The sequence below is a fragment of the Vanessa cardui genome, chromosome 8 (assembly GCF_905220365.1).
Source record: "Vanessa cardui chromosome 8, ilVanCard2.1, whole genome shotgun sequence".
Taxonomy (NCBI): domain Eukaryota; kingdom Metazoa; phylum Arthropoda; class Insecta; order Lepidoptera; family Nymphalidae; genus Vanessa; species Vanessa cardui.
The window spans coordinates 2,623,487-2,644,524 of record NC_061130.1 but is presented as its reverse complement, the minus strand read 5'-3'; the positions used below and the strand labels follow the sequence as shown (position 1 = coordinate 2,644,524).

Sequence of the window (21,038 nt, the reverse complement as noted above, 5' to 3'; positions counted from 1 at the left end):
TGTTGCAAAACCTTCGCCTCAAAGGGAGAGGCCATAGCCCAGCAGTGGGAAATTTACAGGCTGTTGTTTACTAGTGATTAGAATTGTCAGACTGTAAGACCTATTAAGTTCATTTTAACACATATAATCCCTTCGTATTCCCCTGTTCAGGTTTGAAGGGTGAACGGGAGAGAGTAATTAAAGGAGCAAATGCTACAAACGATCCGCGCGTGGTTTTCGGAAAGGGAAGTGGTTGGAAATATGCTTTGTAAAATGTATGTATACTAATATTATAAATGTAAAATTACTCTTTCTGTCTGTCTTTCACGACCAAATCTATGAACAGAATTTAATGATATTTGTTATGAAGAAAGCTGCAACAAGAAAGGATACAGGCTCCTTTTTTACCTAATTGATAACAACCAAGCGTCTAAAAAGCGAGAGAAGCCCTGGGCGAGAACTAGTGTAACATATAGTAATACCTATTCTTTTTCCTTAAGTGAGAATCAGATTGTCGTAAATTTTATTTTTTGCTATTATTTTATATCTAATAACAAATATATCTGTTTAATTTTGTTGTTACTTTTGACCCGCCCAGCTTGACGCGGCAAATCAAATCAAATCAATTCAAAATAAACTTTATTCAAGTAGGAGTAGCAGCAGCTTATAAAAGACAAGCACTTTTTAATCGTCATTTTAAAATTATGTGAAGCTACCACCGGTTCGGAAAGTAGATTCAACCGAGAAGAACCGGCAAGAAACTCAGTAGTTACTCCTTTCCAACATTTAAAAAATACAAAATTATGTTAGTTAAATACAATTATTTAAATTAATATATCCTGCTTAGAAGTCAACAGGTATTAGCTCCACGCTTTTTTATCATCTATAATTGTTATCTAATAAAAATATGTTATATAAATAATAATAAGTACTTTACCTCACAGAACTCAGAGGTAGTTATTTACCAGCGAAATAATATTTACAATCGCATAATTAGTTGCCGAGATTACCTCCTACATAGGTATAAACAAAAAAGATTACTTCTTGATAATGTTAGTATACAGTCTTTTTTTAGCTGTTATGATGTAAGCTGTATAAAATGTTATTTTTATACTATTTGCAGCGTTTTACCTCTGTTGACAGGTAATTTATATTTTCGATTTAATTTTTTTTAGAATTGGAATTTGGGCGGAACTATAATGGACCTAATGGCAAATATTTTATTTATTTATTTATTAATAAATAAAAATAAATAAATAAATAGTCAACCCCACTAAGCATCGGTGCTCTACACAAGCTTTTATTAGCTAGTAGACGCCCGCGGCTTCGCTCGTTTTGGGGTGTTGGTTGTCATGTGTTAAGCGAAAAATGTCCTTTCTTGGTGTCCAAATTTGAATTGGTGTCCAAATGTCGGCCTCCGTGGTCGAGTGGTGTGTACACCGGTTTTCATGAGTAAGCCACTCCGAGGTCCCGGGTTCGATTCCCGGCCGAGTCAATGTAGATTATCATAAGTTTTCTATGTTGTCTTGGGTTTGGGTGTTTGTGGTACCGTCGTTAATTCTGATTTTCCGTAGTATAAGTGCTTTAGCTACTTACATTGGGATCAGAGTAATGTATGTGATGTTGTCTCATATTTATTATTATTATTAAATTTGCTTCATACCAAATATCACCAAATTCGGTTCAGTGATTCGCTCGTGATAGAGCGACAAACAGATAGAGTTACTTTCTCATTTATAATATTATAAAAATATAGATTCTTAACTTCGCGAACGCTACTAATCTTATGAACTGTAGGTGCACTCCTAACATGTATGTTTGCAAAGTTTGTATAAAAACCGTGTTAAAAGTTATACTATTGCTGTATAAAAATAGGTTAAGGTTAAATTTATGAAATTTTAAACATAACAACATACACGTGTAAATATTTTAATTCGTTGAAATATTTAGAAGAGTGTAATTATGAGTAGGTTCGAAATTTATTTAGTAATCTGCACTCACACTTAATTACGATTTATTGGTATGAACAATCCAGTTTTTAAAGATATTTTGAAGGGCGTGTAATGAATTATAAGCAAGAATAAGTGATTAAGAAAGAAGTAATTTTATACCTAAAAATCTTGTGATCTTTGGTTAATGTCTTCGGGTAAGTTTAGATTAAAAAAGTGGCTTTCTAGGGATGCCTAGCAGTTGTCAAAGATCAAAATCTATGATTATGAAACAAAGGTGCGCCTTACAGACATCTCCCTCAAAGGCCGGCAACGCACCTTCTAGCCCCCTGGTGCTGCAAATGTCCATGGGCGGTAGTAGTCACTTTCCATCAGGTGAGCCTACTGCTCGTTTGTCACCTATCACATAAAAAAAACATCCATGAAAATGCTTTGAAAATATTAAAATTTGTAATACGGTCGCTAGGACCTAGTATAATGAAATATAAGTTCCCAAATGAAAAACGACACGACTATCTCAATCATTAATCGTGACGTATCCAGACACATGCCAGTAGGTTTCCATATTCTTAATTTGGAGTAATATTCCATCGTATGTTCATCTAATAGAAAATCACCGCAAAACCAGCAATGTTTTATGTTTTAATTAGCAAATGATTCACCCGATGTCACCTCCTGACATTACGTTCGTAAGAAACATTAAACATTCCTATTGATATGACAAAGTTATAAGTATATATTATCCATATATAATTATAACTTTGTCATTCCAATTGATAAGCTACAACCTCGGAGTTATAGTGCTAACCTATATTTTTTAAAAGTCCATTAGTATGGCCTACCATTAAATACTGGCTCACTAACCCAACCCATATGTATATCACACACACACAACAATGTATTTCTGTTAGAATTTCTGATGAGTAGGTGGTACCTACTCCGACGGGCTTGCACAAAGGCCTACCACCAAGTAAATTCTGCATACATGATGCAGAATCCAATATCCTTACTTTGAGTAATGTAGTTCTCCTGAAGGTGACAGAAATGTTTTGCCCAGCACTGTTAGTAACTTCCAGGGTTTTTAAGAAATGTGAAGTATTCATTTCATTTCTCAATAATTTCGTTGCACATATAAACCGTAAATAACTTGATAAAATATATAAGTTTATATAAGAGTTAATTGCGCATATACGGTTTGTATTTTATCATTGCTATTTCAAAATAAATAAAATATTTAACAAAAAGAAAAACCGACTTCAAACAAAACACTATTTTAAAACAAATAAATATGCACTAAACGTAATAAAAATAATTGCGTATTCAACAACTTTTTAAAGTCCTACTATGTAAAATAAAATGAAAAATATTAGACAACTTAAAAGTGGATTTACGATTATATAATGTAGTTATAGTTATTGGTATATTTGGAGCAGGTGTCAGCCACGGGCACGTGCCTCAACAATCAAAAGCAAGAAGCGATACGAGCCCCTTGATTGACCCAGTATTATCGTATAAAAGGTAATTTGTAAAAAACATATTTCTTAAATTATTATTGTATTGTGACACCGACTCCAAATAAAGGAAAAGTTATGAGGTAACAAACATAATAAAAAAAAATACACGAATTGATAACCTCCTCCTTTTTGAAGTCGGTTGAAAATTATTTTACAGTTGGGCTCGTTTGTTTCTTGCCTAGAGTATCGGAATTGCGATTCAACGCTCATATACTTTTATCATACTTGCCATCATGCCACGCGGTTATGATTTATATTTCAGATTCAACTATATTTATAATTCATATTCGTATATTAAATGATTTAAGGACTTATTTTTTTTGGAATAAAATTATAAGTTCTTAAAACGAAACGAATGAAAATATACTAAATAATAGCAACGGAGATAAAAATATAAGAAAAATAATATTTTTAAATTAAAAATACCAAATTCTATATTATTTGGTTTGCTATCGTCCCGAGCTTTCTTGAAATTTCATTAATGAATGCGCATTCATTACATACAAAAAACCATTTGTTATTTTATGCAACCGTACCTCATTCAAGGAAACATTGGGTTCAACCACGATCAATACGCCATCGAAACGTTTCATCAAGTAACATAATTCGAATCAAACTCCCGCTCAGGCGACGTTCTAATTGCGCTTTTGCTTTGCAGTCTGCATCAGCAAAGATAAGTGGGCAATCCGGGAGAAAAATAAAGTTCCCTGCCGCCACCCGCCTGCGCGGCGCCTCTCCCCTTCCCCGCCACACCCCCGCGCTCAGTCAGACTTCGCCCTCGCCACGGTGACCACGCGAATACTCAACTCGTGCAAATGATTGCGGAAAGTATGTTCTATAAATGTTTAGTGTTTGTGCATCTATAGAGTGTTTGTGTGTGTGGGTGGATGATTACGCACGTTAACCGGTGGAATTTCAACTATGAATTGCACGTAAGTTTCACTTTATTATATATAAATATTGTTATCAAAAACATTTAATTTGCATTTGTTACTAATACTTCATATGTTAAACATACTGTTTTTACGTACTCTGTAATCAAGAATTCTGTATATTGTTTGTATTAACGTATGTATAAATAAAGCTGTATGTTAGTATTATCGTTGGTAAATGTGTAAAGTTTTAATCTCACAGATAATACATAAATATTATAATTTTTTCTATCAAATGAAGTTATATTGTTTTTATCTCATGTTCCTCATCCTGTGTATTTACGGAAAATTATTATATAAAAAAATGCGGTATTATGATAAATATTATGATATTAATATATTTTAATCGTGTATCGTGTTTTGAACGTAAACTTTGAGAATATCTTTGATTGCGACAATTCAATCCCTTTCAGAATTAAAATATTGACTTAGGATATGCTTAGTACATAAATGTATAACTATATTTGGAAATAAGATATTTAAAATGTGAATAGGAATAATAAAGGCGTAATTATTTCATACGATTATCATAGATATAATTTAAAAGCTTGGATTTAGATTGACTACCATATATGTATAAAGTAATTTCAATTTGTTTGTTTGTGATAATAACATGTTATTATATTATTAGATGATGAAGGTTACATAGTAATTACTGAGTTTCTAGCCAATTCTTCTTGGTAGAATATATTCTGAACTTCATTTTTACTGAATGAAAGTAAATCGATTCAAGAGCATATTTACAGAAATTATGTTCGAAAAGTCGAAAAACAGATTTTGTTAAGATTTTTATTTCATTTATGATTTTATTGCCATATCCATAGCTATTAGCTAGTTGCCATAGAAACGTTAAAGATAAAATATAACGATTATAGTACGTACTAAAACACGAGGAAATAGTCTATTATGAGCTATTTATTTAGCTCTATTAAATATACTCCTATTAAGCGAATATATTTTTCCACACTTTCCCTACAAATATAACACTATCTATTTCTAAATAAAGAAGAATATGTAAATATAAATAGTAATACGTCTCAATATTATTATTAACAAGCAAGTCTTCGGTGATTATTTCCGTTATAATTAATTAGGTGTTGTTTCTTTTATTCTCAAGTACGAATATTTTGACGTTTTGATTACCAAATAGATTAAATCAAATCAAATCAAATCAAAACAAACTTTATTCAAGTAGACTTTTAGAGGGACTTTTGAATCTTCATTTTACAATTAAGTAAAGCTACCACCGGTTCGGAAAGTCGATTCTACCGAGAAGAACCGGCAAGAAAATCAGTAGTAACTCTTTTTCAACATTTAAAAAAATACAAAGTCAAGTTAGTTATTTAAGTTAGTATTATTTAAGTGCTCATAAAAAGTATTGCAAAATTATTCACAGTATAAATATATTTAATAAATTCCTTATAATATAATGAAGTATAGACAATAGTTAAGCTATAAACATTTTAATCATTATTATCATCAACATCAATATTTGCTTATATATATTGTCACACTGTCTGTGTGTTTCACTTTCGAGGTCAAACCACAAGACTGAATTTGATGAAATTTGGTATGAAACTTGAAGTCCAAGGAAGGAATTTTATAACCATCACTTGATAAGACACCGCTCAAAAGCGATCGTAGCCGCGGGCGACTGCTAGTTTTCCTATACTATGACAAAGATACTTTTAATTATTATTATTTGATTAACTTGGAATGCTGACGCTGCGTTTTTGGACTTACTGTTGTATCTGAATCAGAAGTTTATAAGCGTGGAATGAATTCACAAAGATCGTATTTGCGTTAGTCAGCTTTATAAAAGAATTTAAATTTTAATACTAAATAATAATTGTAATAATCAATATTACTGCAAGGGTGTTGCAGATGTCTTTGGGCTGTGATAGTCACTTTCCATCAGGTGAGCCGCCTACTGACTTCCAAGCAGGATATTTAAATTTAAATAATTGTATTTAACGAACATGACTCTGTATTTTTTAAATGTCGGACAAGAATAACTACTGAGTTTCTTGCCGGTTCTTCTCGGTAGAATCTACTTTCCGAACCGGTGGTAGCTTCACTTAATTGTAAAATGACGATTCAAAACTGTTTGTAAAAGCCTACTTGAATAAAGTTTATTTTGATTTGATTTGTTCGTTTGTCTATCACACAAAAAAATTACAAAACATTAAATGAGACGTGAATTCAGGACGTAGATAATCCTTAATCTTATTACGTTTTTTAAAGAATTTTGAAATTTTTATATGACTTTTAAATTATTCCAGTACCTGAACAATAATTTTGACAACAATAAAAATTAAGTATTTGTTTTTTTATTATTCTGTCATAAAAATAGTTTTATAGTTAAAAAGGATTATTCGGCTCGTTTTATGAAGTATTTTCGAAAATCTATAAATATAGGCATGTAATGTAAAGGTTAAAGCCGTTCTACGAAGTACTACGAGCATCGTAGGCGCGTAGCAATACATGCGATATAAGTTGACCGAAAGTAATTGCCAATCAGAAATTTGTCACAATTGGCTGAACAAATAAAGTTATAAGAAAACAAGTGAATATAGCAATATTGGTTTCGACTTAAATATTATATAATAGTCTTACTTCAAGACTATTTAGATTATATACACGTGAGAAGTCTTGAAACATAAAATTATAAATACATTAGATTATAATCTACGTTGCGAGATTGTAAACTGTCAAAATGTGACTTGTGATTAAATATAGACAAATACTATTAGTATGAAATTGCAATTAACTTCGATTGATATTTAATCTCTCGAAAAATTATGCAGTTTATTATAAAATGCATATAATCATGATTGTATTAATATATGTAACGGTATTTTTAATATTACAGTACTATAAATAATAGCCTAGTATATATCAATAACACTAAAGAAATATTTTAAAAAAGAAAATAAGCAGTCATAAGCCGACATTGATTGAAAGCATCTATAGTTTAATGGTTACGTACTAAGAAATATAATTTTAAACATTTTTAAAAACACGATATCTATGTTTTAGATTCCTACCTACTCTAGGTGAGTAGGTGGTAGAAAAAGTAAAACTTTTCTACCAATAATTTATCTTTAGAAAAATATTTATATAAATAACAAAGTGGAATATATACATGTATATTATATATGTATAAATGATCTAGCTGAGAATGTATTATATTCAGTGTAACTATATTTCCTTGGCAAATTTGTTCTCGCCAAACTAAGCTGAGCGGCGTCAGACACAGTTAATAGAGCTTTTGTTTGACGCTACAATATTGAAAGACATTTATTTTGTAAACAAGATGAAGAATATATTTTTGAATATTCCTTGGCTTTTATTTACAACGAAAATGAACAGCGAGAATCTATTCATAATTTAATAAACTGCATCGCTTTAAAACTGAGGATTAGTGATCACTTAAAATTCAAAATAATAAAATTTATCACAGATATCGTTTATCTTGCTGAGTTTCTTTCGCCAGTTCTTTTCAGGTCGTGGTATTTTATTATTCAAACCGTGTTTAATTTAACAATCAATAATTAAGTGTAATGCTCGAGTTTATGAATATATATACGAACGTATAATATATACTTGGTGGTAGGGCTTTGTGCAAGCCCGTCTGGGTAGGTACTACCCACTCATCAGATATTCTACCACTAAATAACAGTACGCAGTATTGTTGTGTTCCGGTTTGAAGGGTGAGTAAGCCAGTGTAATCTAAAGGGACATAGCATCTTAGTTCCCAAGGTTGGTGGCGCATTGACGATGTAAGGAATAGTTAATATTTTTTACAGCGTCACTGTCTATGGGTGATGGTGACCTCTTACCATCAGGCGGCCCATATGCTCATCCGCCAACCTTTTCCATAAAAAAATACATATCTAGAGGTACCGAAATATTACGAGATACATTGGAATTTTTATATGAAAAACTACACATAGTTACGTAACTTTATCACATATATGTAATTATATGTTGAGTGGTTTATCATCGCCGAGCTGAACTAATGACCCCAGTAGTATGTAATTAAGAGCGTGGTTCACTTTATGATGTAAGCCTTCGCTAAGAAAGAATTTTAGGAAATTCTAACCTTTGGGCAGTAAAGGGAATAAGGATTAATATTTATTAATTATCTCATAATATTTTTTTTTATATAATAATAAATTTAATTATCTGTTAATTTGTTAAAGCAATTTAAAATAGTTCCTTAAAAGGTAATAATAATAATGATATGTTTTAATAATACTCGTAATACATAAATTAGCTCATAATATACAATATTATTGCAATTGTATATAAATTATATTATATGTCAACATTCATTATTAAACAAGTTCTATAAAAATATGAAAAATTATTTCCCTGAGGTAACTTTCGGTACAGGTAAATATAATCATCAGTTACAATTCGATATTGGCGACTATTTTCGCGCTGAAAATTTAATAATTCGCGTTGTAATTCATATTGTATATTTTTAAATATAGATAATATTGTTATCTCGAGGTCGAAACATGTATGAGTGTTATTCAACATAATATGTTATAAAAGCAAACTGAAGCGAATTTGATGGAATTTTAGTACAAAATTAGCTAGAATTAAAAGGAAGGACTAATTTTTTATATCCCTAACCCCCACTTCCCCCCAATAGAAGCTTTAAGTTTGCAAGCGAAGAATAGTATATGAATTTTACTGTAAACCGTAATTAGTCGTGATTGGTGTATATTTGAAATGATAAATCATCAATACATCGTATGAAACAAAGTCGCTTACGGCTATCTGTCCCTATGTATACTTAGACCTTTAAAATTACTAAATAGATTATATTAGTGTATTATTATTAATACGGCTTCTTTTTATACATAAATCTATCTATTCAAGTGGAAGCTTTATACTTTATATTATGTTTAAGACGTGTAAAATATAGTACAGAAACACAGACAATTTTTAGAGGTGTCTGAAGTACGCACCCGTGCAAAGCTGAGGTGGATCGTTAGTTAGATATAATATTGAAATAAAAAGTATTTTGATTTAATCTAAGTCAAAATATCATCTATCATATATCAGAATTTGACTCAGTAAGGTTACTTTAAAATAGATTTATACTGTTTTTCATTAGATATTGTCTTAATATAACATATCTGACACTGTCTATTTAGCGTCTACAATGGCTACGAAGGTGCTTTGTTCCTCTTACACTAATTAGACTGGTTTTCTTACCCTCCAAACCATAACTAAGTAATACGCTTTAAGACAAGCAATAACAGTTGTTTTAATGTTATTAGTGAATTTAGGATATTAGTATATGTATTAAGACTTTATAAAATATTACTGCGTTCAAAGGATTAATATTTGTAATAATTGAAGATAAAAGAAAACACAAAATGTATCAACTAATTAAGTATTACATTTTTTTGGAATTAAACATAAAACCATAAATCAAATTACCACCAAATGAATAAAAATGTAAAGTAAAAAATAACGTTATTCGAATAACCTGAATTAAACAATAAACAAACGTAATCGTTTTATTCATTACATCATATTTTTGTGCGTTTTTTAAATAAATGAGTAACGCTCCTCACGACATTTTTTAAATGACACCCAACATAAATATTTAAACTAATATACAGTACTACATTTATTAAAATTGGGATTGTTTTATAAACCTAAATAAAAATATGCAACTACCTACCGTTGATTATATTGCTAATTATATTCCAATCAAACTTTTACCGAACCGCATTTGTATTCCTCGTAAAATAAAATAAAAAAAGACTATTTTAGTGATAAACTATAGTAAGATTTATTGATTACGATAAACTAATAATTTCTCAGTGGAAATTGGTTCCTTTTATAAATTTCGTAGTTTGAATATTATTTTATTTAATTGATACATATATACATGAATACAAATAATAATTCATCATCTAATAGTTTTTGTGAGCTGAGATGGCCCAGTAGTTAGAACGTGTGCATCTTAACCGATGATTTCGGGTTCAAACTCAGGCAAGAACCACTATATACATGTGCTTAATTTGTGTTTATAATTCATCCCGTGCTCGGCGGTGAGGAAACCTGCATGTGTCTAATTTAATCGAAATTATGCCACATGTGTATTCCACCAATCCACATTGGAATAACGTGGTGGAATATGTTTCAAACCCTCTCCTGAATGGAAAGGCCTTAGCCCAGAATTGGTAAATTTACAGGCTGTTACTTTAATTTACTTTTTAATGGTTTTTATTTTCATGTGCTTACTACTAAAAATAAAATACATTCCAGCCTACGCACACCGTTTTTGTTTAAAATGGCGTGTTTCAATGAAGTTAATAAAAAATTTAGCGTGATCAATACAAGTTGAATTAGCGCCATTGATTTCAGAATTCGTTGAATATTTAATTTTCATATTCATACAAATCAGTGTTTGTTTTTGTATGTATTCTGGCTTTAGAAATACGGTAACTAGAATAGTATAATTATCGTTTGGCTAACAGTCGCATCGAATAATTGTTTACCAAACAAGATAAATTTGAAGTTTCAAACCAAAACTCACCTACTTGAACTCAGAAAAGTATGTAAGCAGTAACGTCACTTATTGAGTCAATCCAGGCGTAGTTGTTTACATATATTTTAAGTATTGTAATTAAATTTAATTCAACCAACACGGTATATTTGTTTCCTCTAGACGGCCCTTATTGAATTTAGATTGACACGAAATGACCTATAACCAGCCAACTCTTTATTTTTTTTCCGTAAACATATAATACACTAATATTTTTTACTAAAATAAGTCATAAGCAAACAGAGTTTCCACTATTAGATTATTACTAAGTGAATCTAATAAGCACACGTAAATAGTAATTAACATAATAAAAGCATAAAAAATATTTTTTTTTTAAAACAACTACGCTTCTACTAGAAATCTGAATATGTGTGTGCGAAATAATACCGGATGATATAATATAATATAGCCACCGTTTGGTTGGGTTAAAAATAAAGCCATTGCATACCACGTATACCACCCTAGATTAAATATAAAACATTACGTAATGTATAAGTGAAGTATTAAGGAATTTAATTAAAGCAGTATTTTAACTATAAATATAATTTCCATAGAAATGGATTAACCTAAAAATAAATTATTGCATAACATTAAAATTGAAACGTTTTTACATTTGATCTGCTTTAAGAACGGTTCGTGTTGTTTTACAGATAATTTACGTAGAAAATAATAAATGAATTTAGTTTTTATGTTTCTACTAGCAACCCACCCTGTCTTCGCACGGGTGCAATACTAATACTAAATATACTATATTAAATGTACTATGCTGTGATAATATTTAAACAGCTTTCAATCTCTTCGCAAATTTTCTCATTTAATAAATTCTTCTGTTCTGCTATTTATCTAAAGCCTTTGATTGGAAAAAGCAAAACAGAACACTTTAAAATATTTTTTTTAATATTACGATGTTGAAGGTAAAGCTCTTGATTTTACGCTTAGTTTCAATTTAAGTAAAATCAACTTGTTTCCCTTCATGAAATACTATTATGTATTTGTGTTGTAAATGGGAGTTCCCCAAGGCTAAATTTAAGTCATATTTTATTTTTGGTATGTGTCTTAATCTAGGTGATATTCGTGTTTGTGGTATCGTATACGTATATCAAAAAAAACTATATATATATATATATATATATATATATATATATATATATATATATATATATATATATATATATATATATATATATACATAAGCAATGTATACACTATTGATATATGAATGGTTTTCGACAAAATTATTTTTTCTCAATAGAATCAAAATTACAAACTAATTTCAAAGTCTTTATAAAAGCAAACTAATAATATTAATGAATTGAACATGAAATGACACATAGCCGAGTGGACTTCAAGAAATAAATGATTTAACTTCCACGGTGGCGTGTATTTGGAGAGGCCTATGTTAAGCAGTGGTCAAAAACGGGTTGATGATGATGAAGTATAGCTATTTGGCAGTGGATACATGATGAGTGGATATCCAAACGGTTTTGCACAAAGATTTACCAACAAGTAAATTTAATAATATAAAATATTTATCATTGTCAATAAATAATTCAAGAGTTTCCAAACGATACCATAAATATATAATATTCCTGACAAGGCTGATTTTCATATCAGTATTACAAATATATATTTATTTTTAATTACTAAACTGTAATAAATTTCACTTCTAATTAATTAAGTAAACATAAATGAAATATATTTAGATTTTAATTCGAAATTCAAATCAAATATGAGCGTAGGTCTGCAAAAGCAGAACTTACGCAAATCGTAAACAAATTCAGGAAAGGTCAACGTTTTCTCATAAATTCACAATGTATAAATATAAGTAGTTCCTTATAAACTACTTATTCATCATCGCGGAGTTAGCTGTTAGGAAAAACTTAACAAACAACAAATTTCCCACTGCTGGGTTAAGGCCTCCTCTCCCTTTGAGCAAATGTTTGGAACATATTCTATTACGCTGTTCCAATGTTGGTTGTTGAAATAAACATGTGACAGAATTTCTAGGTTCTAAGTTCTAACATCTCAGCTTACTAAACATAATCAGTTAAATAATATACATTAATATTTAAGGGAATTTTGTCACATAAATAAACAGCAACCTAAACATGTGGAATAAGCCAAACTATTTCGTTAACTGAAAAGGAAGCCTTTTCCAAACATATGTGAGTAAACAGTTGTAAGTAAATATGATCATTTCTACAATTGCGATGTAAAATTCACCACAACACATAACTACAGGCTTATTTACAACCACGGTCGATAAAAATGTAGGCTGAGTGGATTTTACCTGAAAGTACATAGGTACGTATATCGTTTGTCAAGAGGCACGCCCGAGCGCTCGCACGAGTATACGAGTAAGCTCCTCAAAGGCCCTTTGAAGGAATATCGTGCTGATCTCGAGTTTAAATTGCGACTGTGATTAGTTGTAAATTGTTAGTTTCATTCTAAATAAGTTATGAAGAACATATTGTTTTATTTTAAACGATCCCAAAGTAGCTTAAGCACTTGTGTTAAGGAAAATCAGAACTAACGACGGTACCACAAACACCCAGACCAAGACAACGTAGAAAACTAATGATAAACTACATCGACTCGGCCGGGAATCGAAACAGGGGACCTCGGGGTCAGGTACCCATGAAAACCGGTGTACACACCAAGAATAAAATTTACTGTGTTTGCGGTTTTTTTAAATCTTGAAATTAATAATTTGAGGTGATATACCCTATAAAATTTGACATTTATTATAACTGTTTTATATAGTTTTATTTTTAAATAAAGAACAAAATATTTAAATTCTAATCTCACTGTATGATTATTAATTTGAACACGCGTTCAAAAGTATGCACGTACTGCTATGTATATGTACATGTTTTGGTTTTAATTTGCAATTCAAAATCAGAGTCACACAACGAACATTCTCATATCTCTCAACTACTATTCGGTAGTACTTGGCTACGTCCCAATTTCGATTCAGTATAATGATCCTTTTAATAATAACGCCGACAGCTTCGTCTACAGATTAAAAAAGGAAATAAGATTTTTATCTTTGACTAGTTTTAAATGCACCCAAATAAATATTTATATAACTTTCCTAATGATTCTTTATGAATCTAAATTAAATAAACGGAATTAATTTAGACACTACGATTCGTTCTCTAGGCGGAAATACAGACATACTTACCATTTGGTTGATTAATTTCTAGATAAAATAAAGTTTTTATATCATACCAGGAAATAATTAATTCACGTAACTCGAAACTCTTTACCCGAATATTATTTGTTCTTTGCAGGTAGATAATGTCCAGTAATTTTAATGATTAAAGTATTTCGTGCCCCAACGAATTTCTATTCAAAAATATGCTTAAAATTGGAATATTATTTAAATTATTTTATTTCCTTACTAACGTCGATACTAACAAGCTAATTTAAAGCTGACAGATGACAAGTCTTTTAATAGCAGGAAAATGTTGACAATTACTGTGAAATGCTTTATAATATTATCGATAAAAGAATTTAGGAAAGAGTAATGAAAAAAGGGATATGAAAAATTATTGTTTGTAAATTAAAACGTTACAAAGTAGTTGGTTTATAGGTACATTGGAAGATAAATTGAATCAAAAATTAAAATTACAAACCGCTCTCATAATATTGACATTTCAATGTTTTTTCACGGCGATGTGAACAAAATGCACGTACATCATTAAATTTACGCATCACGGCTGAATGCAACGCGATCTAGTTATGATGGCATAATTAAAAAAAAAAGAGATTTTTAATCTGTGAAGCAGAACGCGTTCTGAAGAGGCGCAATATGGTTGAGATGAAAATGAAATTAATTACGTAGCGATTGTAACAATAGCTTTTAAATAATGACGATTTATACACGAGTGACTATTTCTTTATTAAATAATTTTTTTGTTGTTGTATTTTCATTATTTCTTATTGAATAATTTGAATTAATAAAGAAGGATGGATATAATTTATAGGCTTTATGACGAGAAATCAAGAATTGAGTAGAAGGTGGTATTATTAATAATAAAATTATATATTATTTTATTTGTAATATTGCGTTGAAAGTCGCCGTTGTTGGGAATATTTTATTATAACAAAACAACACTGAGTACTCAGTGTATTACAATTCGAACGAGAAGTTATACAGTGTTACTACGAGTACAAACGAAAAAACAACTTAATTATCAAGTTCAGTGTACCATAGACCATACATAGTGTATTGATGATGTAAGGAATGCTTAATATTACATTTGACAATTTATAAATAATAATGAGTGACGAAGTAATATTCTGTATATCTTCCTATATCCCAGAACGATCTTTTATACTGCACAATGTCATTTAAGATGAACAATAATACTATCCTTGTCAAACAATTAAATATCATTTACGAGGTACCGAATTCTTAAATTTTGAACGTGATTGATAGGCTATTATATTATTTACTATTGTCAATTGCCTGTCACTGCCTACATAGGTTATAAGGTGGTATAATGTTTATTATAACAAATTGTACAAAAGTAAATTTAAAATATCTTTTGGAACACATTCAGATAGAGTCATTGACCTTACCATATGATTTGTAAAAATATGAACATGATATATGTATATATATCATTAGTCGAAACATCACTACATAGTATAAAACAAAGCAGTTTTCACTGTCCCTATGTTCGTTTATAAGCATGTGTCTAATTTCATCGAAATTCTGCCACATGTGTATTCCACCAACCCGCATTGGAACAGCGTGGTGGAATATGTTCCAAACCCTCTCCTTAATGGAAGAGGAGGCCTTAGCCCAGCAGTAGGTAATTTACAGGCTGTTACTTTACTTATCATATCTTAAATATTTTAAGTTCTTCCAACATGGTGAACCCTCTCGAACTGAACGCTGAACGCCTTGATATTCATTCATTTGCTATAATCCACTCAACTGTTCTTAGGAATCCTTTACCTGATTTCAAAGCGATTTAATTTCTATCAAAGTGGTCTTCGAGTGATTAATAACTACGGTCTATTAGACATTGACAATTCACTTGTAAATCTGTACGCTTAGAAAGTACAGTTAGTAAGTTAGCGGTTATCTATTGTTCAATTTAATAATCTGAAGAAATTATTTCACCTACTTACTTGATGGTAGGGCTTTGTGCAAGCCCGTCTGGGTAGGTACCACCCACCAGTTTATTCTACCGCCAAATGACAGTACTCAGTATTGTTGTGTTCCAGTTTGAAGGGTGAGTGAGCCAGTGTAACTACAGGCACAAGGGACATAACATTTTAGTTCCCAAGGTTGATGGCACATTGATGATGTAAGGAATAGTTAATATTTCTTACAGCTTCATAGTCTATGGGTGATAGTGACCACTTACCATCAGGTGACCCATATGCGCGTACGCAAACCAAGACCGTAAAAAAAAAAATATGTATATATATATATATATTACGTATTTACACGTTATAACATATCGGACATCCGTATATGTATAAGCCTTACGAATATTGGAACAAAATAAACGTTGAACTGTTTGAACAGAACAGCGATAGGAAAAGAAAGAGACAACAAACCTAAAGCTGGCAACGTCGCACTTCCAAATACAGTCCATCCTGTGAGGACGCTAAATAATCGATGCCATAGGTAAATTATGATCAATATATCTAGGATACCTTAAATGTATCATCATGGTTAGGGGTTCAAAAGTGTTTGGGCCTGACTGAAAGACGAATATCGTGGAATTTTTTTATATCGGAAAACAACGTATCCCAAGGACCTGGAAATCAAAAAACTAAGCAGTATTCATTAAGACATGTTAATTAAAGTAAGGGGAACTTGGGGACGTCGTAATGATGCACCACGTGCATGACGCCAAAAATGTTGTAGGATGTATATATATATATATATATATATATATATATATATATACGCAACATCTTACTTGCTGGTAGGGCTTTGTGCAAGATTGTTTAGGGTAGTACTCACATATCATAATATGATACCGCCAAAGAGCAAATGAAAACCGGTGTACACACCACTCGACCACGGAGGTCGTTCAATTATTCAACCGACGAATGAGAATAAACTTATATTTTCATATAACATAATATTCATTTCCAAGTATAAAAGATAAACGTGCACAGAATATAAATATTACTAACGAACACAATATTTATAGTCAGTATATTTAAATTTTATTCAATTCTGGTAAGCTACTGTTGTCTATGTCTGTCTGTATAATACCGGACGGAATGAGTTTCCAGTAAGATGGCTGATTTTTTAAAAATTATTATGGTATAATTCTTATTTGTTATAATTTATATGACTGGCATTAAAATTAAGTTGTAATTTAAGATTTTTTTTTAAACAAATGTTATTATTTAAAATTAAGTCTTAACTATTGCTTCCGCAACTTGACTATATTTCGTACTAAAATATAATTATTATTATTCAAGAATATTTATGAACTATATAAGGGTATTTCTTTAAAGAAAAATTACGATAGAAATATAACAAATCACTTAATTTAAATGAAACACTTGATCAAATAAACACACAGCAAACATTCTAACAATTAACATAAAATCATCTAAAACAAAGGAGAAAAATCGAAATGTTGTCACAGAAAACTAAACAAGATTCAGGCCTGAAAGATTAGCAAGTGAAATCAGAGTAACGACGCTCGTAAAACAGGGATGTGGTGGGAATGGTGGGGGGATTTGGCGTCGAAAAAATTCTCACATAACCACCCTTTCGTACTTAGGGTAAGCCTTGCGATATCGCCAGCCTTCGAAACGAAGGGTGGAATTTATGTAGACAATTCTCAACTAATATATTTAAATGTTTCCTCTGGTTTGCCTCGTCTTGATCTTATTTTTCCTTGAGCGTTGTAAAAAATACTTATTATATTATACATATTATTATTTATACACCGATAAAATTGAGATATTAATTTCGTTAAATGATACATATTAACTGTAGCGTTTGGTTTTGTAGTCAAAGACAGTAATAGAATTACAATCGGCCTCTGAAATTTTGAAAAAAAAGTTTAATTTTATATATTAAATATATGATAGGTTGACGAACATATGGTCACCAGCGGACATACATATTAACCGTTCCTTACATCACCAATGCGATGTTATGTCGCTTATGCCTGGCTCACTCATCATTAAAACTGGATGTCATCAATTTTAATAATTGCTGTTTTACGTTACGATATCTAAAATGTAGGTGGTACCTACCCAAGTGTGTTCGCACAAACCCCTATAAAATTTAGTCTCAACACAGCACACATTTACAACATATTTATAACGAAACTTTGCTACTTGTAAAATCACAGATAACATGCATTCAAATCATTGTTTCAAAAAAAATGTAAATAACGTTAGATTATAATCTATCTCGCGAGATTGCGAACTGTCGAAAGATTGTGAACCGTATCATACTGTTAACAATTTAACGCATTACTTTACGGTAGATTATAATCTATCGAAGTCAATTTCAGTTTTATTATAAAAACTGTAATTTTTAATCTCACGGCAGATTATAATCTAACGTTGTTTTTAATCTCACGGTGACATATATAAGAGTAATCTTATTTCTTGTAAAGGATTCTGAACACTAACCTCAGAAACAGGCATAAGTAAGCTATGTTACAGTACTTAACCCAACTAGCCGCTTTTTTGGCAACGCGTAGGGTTTCTTTTGAAACAATTATCGCCAGCCTTAATGTTTGCCACAGGAGAATCATGTAGGAAGTTTGTTCGGAAGCTCCATAACAGTATTATCAAATGGCTTAGAAGTAATCGCGTGTGAGTTCAATTATACGAAATTGAAATGTCTCTTTATAAGTCATTGATATTTGTCCGAATTGGCAGAAACAATAAACAACAACAGTCTGTAAATTTCCCATTGATGGTCTCAGGCCTCCTCTCCGTTAAGAAGAAGGCTTGAAACATATTCCACCACGCTGTTCCATTCGACCAACCCACATTGGGTTGGTCGAATACACATGTGGGAGAATTTCGTTGAAATTAGACATATGAGGGTGTCCTCACGATTTTTTCCTTCACCATCGAGCATGAGATGAATTCAGTGATGCTGGAGTTGAACCCATATTGGTTAAGATGCACGCGTTCTAACCACTGGGCCATCGCATCTCACATTGACAAAAATACATTATATTTTTTTATTTCTTTTAAATATTTGAAAAATAATTAATCAAACATTCATTTTCTTATTACATAAGTTATATTTTAAAACGTACGTTACGTACGTACGTACGGTACGTTTAGAGAGAATTATTTAAAATGTTTTTATTTCATTACCATACTTATATGCAAGTTTTTTCTTCAGACATATGTTATTGCTGACACTGTTTGATATATATATATATATATATATATATATATATGTTCCAACCCTTAATATATATATTGAACTGTAACAATCGAATAGAGGTGTATATTGACTAAACTTATGTTAAGACATCCATAAACTTTGTCTAGCAGAACTAATCAACTGAAAAGGTTCTACACAAAGCAACTATGTTAACTTTTATATATATTTATATGCTTCAAACTTTGTTAGAATTTTCTTACCTTATCCTCATTATCAATATCTTGATAAGTCTATATAGAGACGTGAAAATTTAATCTAATATATGTTTAATTTTTTATACGAATCTGAAATGTGATATGAATTACTATCGCTTACACATTTACAGATTAAAACGGATGTTGCAATTACGTCTTATATTTGTATTTTACCGAAGATTTCGGGTTCAAACCCAGGCAAGCACCACTATATATATGTATGTGCCTAATTTGTGTTTATAATTCGTCTCATGCTCGGCCGTGAAGGAAAACATCCTGAGGAAACCTGCATGTGTCTAATTTCATCGAAATTCTGCCACATGTGCATTCCATCAACCCGCATTGGAACATCGTGGTGGAATATTTTCCAAACCCTCTCCTCAATGAAAGAGGAGACCTTAGCCCAGCAGTGGGTAATTTACAGGCTGGTATTTTAAACAAATTGATTCTTGTAAGTGGTGATGTGGAAATTGTCCATTATATAATATAGTAGGTTCATCAAATTACCTATTTTCCGTCGCAATTCATTTAAATGTATCTATTAAAATTTAAATAAAGTACAAAATTATTGACATATATTTTCTTTACAAGCATAAAAAGCCAGTTAATGCTAGCCATTACATAGTTCAAAACTAAGTCGCTTACCTCTGTCTATCCCATGTATGATTAGATCTTTAAAATTACACAACGGATTTTGATGCGCCTTTTTTTTAATAGATAGTAGGTTTTTGTATTAATACATGGACAATATAGTAGAGAAACATTGATAATTTTAGAAGTAGCAAATAAAAACAATCTGTATATGTAGTATTAGTATTGCGCCCGTGCGAAGACGGGGCGTATCGTTAGCTTAATTTAAGGTACAGATAAATTATTCAACAAGGGATTGATAGCTTATATTTAAAAGCATGAGAAGCTATTCATTCAAAACGATTATATTAACCAGTACGTTGATTTTACATTGGTTTCCCTTTGATAAGAATCTAAAATGTATCTTCCTTGAATGTGGTCGGAATAATCAAAAAGGACGCGTCTAATCAGGTCTTTCAACGAAGTCTCTCAACGCAGATAATTGTTATATCAAATATTCAAATGAAACAAGTGTTTTTAATTAGATCTGTTAACAATTTACTTGGATATTTTCCGTATACAAGATAAAAGACTGTTTCTAAATATAAAACAGTTCATTAATAATATTCGTTTTCTACAAATCTCGAGTCAAGGTAACAATATAATTATTTTGTTTTTCTGTCACAAAGTTCTCGGTAACTACAAGGAAGATGAATTTGGGTAGTTATATAATAAAACAGAACTAGATAAAAGATTAAAAAAAAAAATACAACATTAATTTAATAATTTCAATAAAACTAAATGATATTTTTTATATGCATTCCGGTAAGCCATATGACTCTATTCCACCTGATGGTAAGTGGAAGGGAAGTCCAGAAACGTTGACGACCAGTACAGTCAATAAGAATGCGTT

At 30.7% G+C, this 21,038-nt stretch overlaps 1 protein-coding gene across 1 annotated transcript in view; it reads left to right on the top strand.

The window, feature by feature from the left end:
* Positions 1–4,228: 4,228 nt before the first annotated feature.
* The window catches only part of LOC124532144, an 88,190-nt gene continuing 71,380 nt past the window's right edge, over positions 4,229–21,038 (top strand). The window contains exon 1 of the mRNA XM_047106858.1: positions 4,229–4,374. The gene's annotated coding sequence lies outside the window, so the exon portion shown is untranslated. The remainder of the gene's footprint in view (positions 4,375–21,038) is intronic.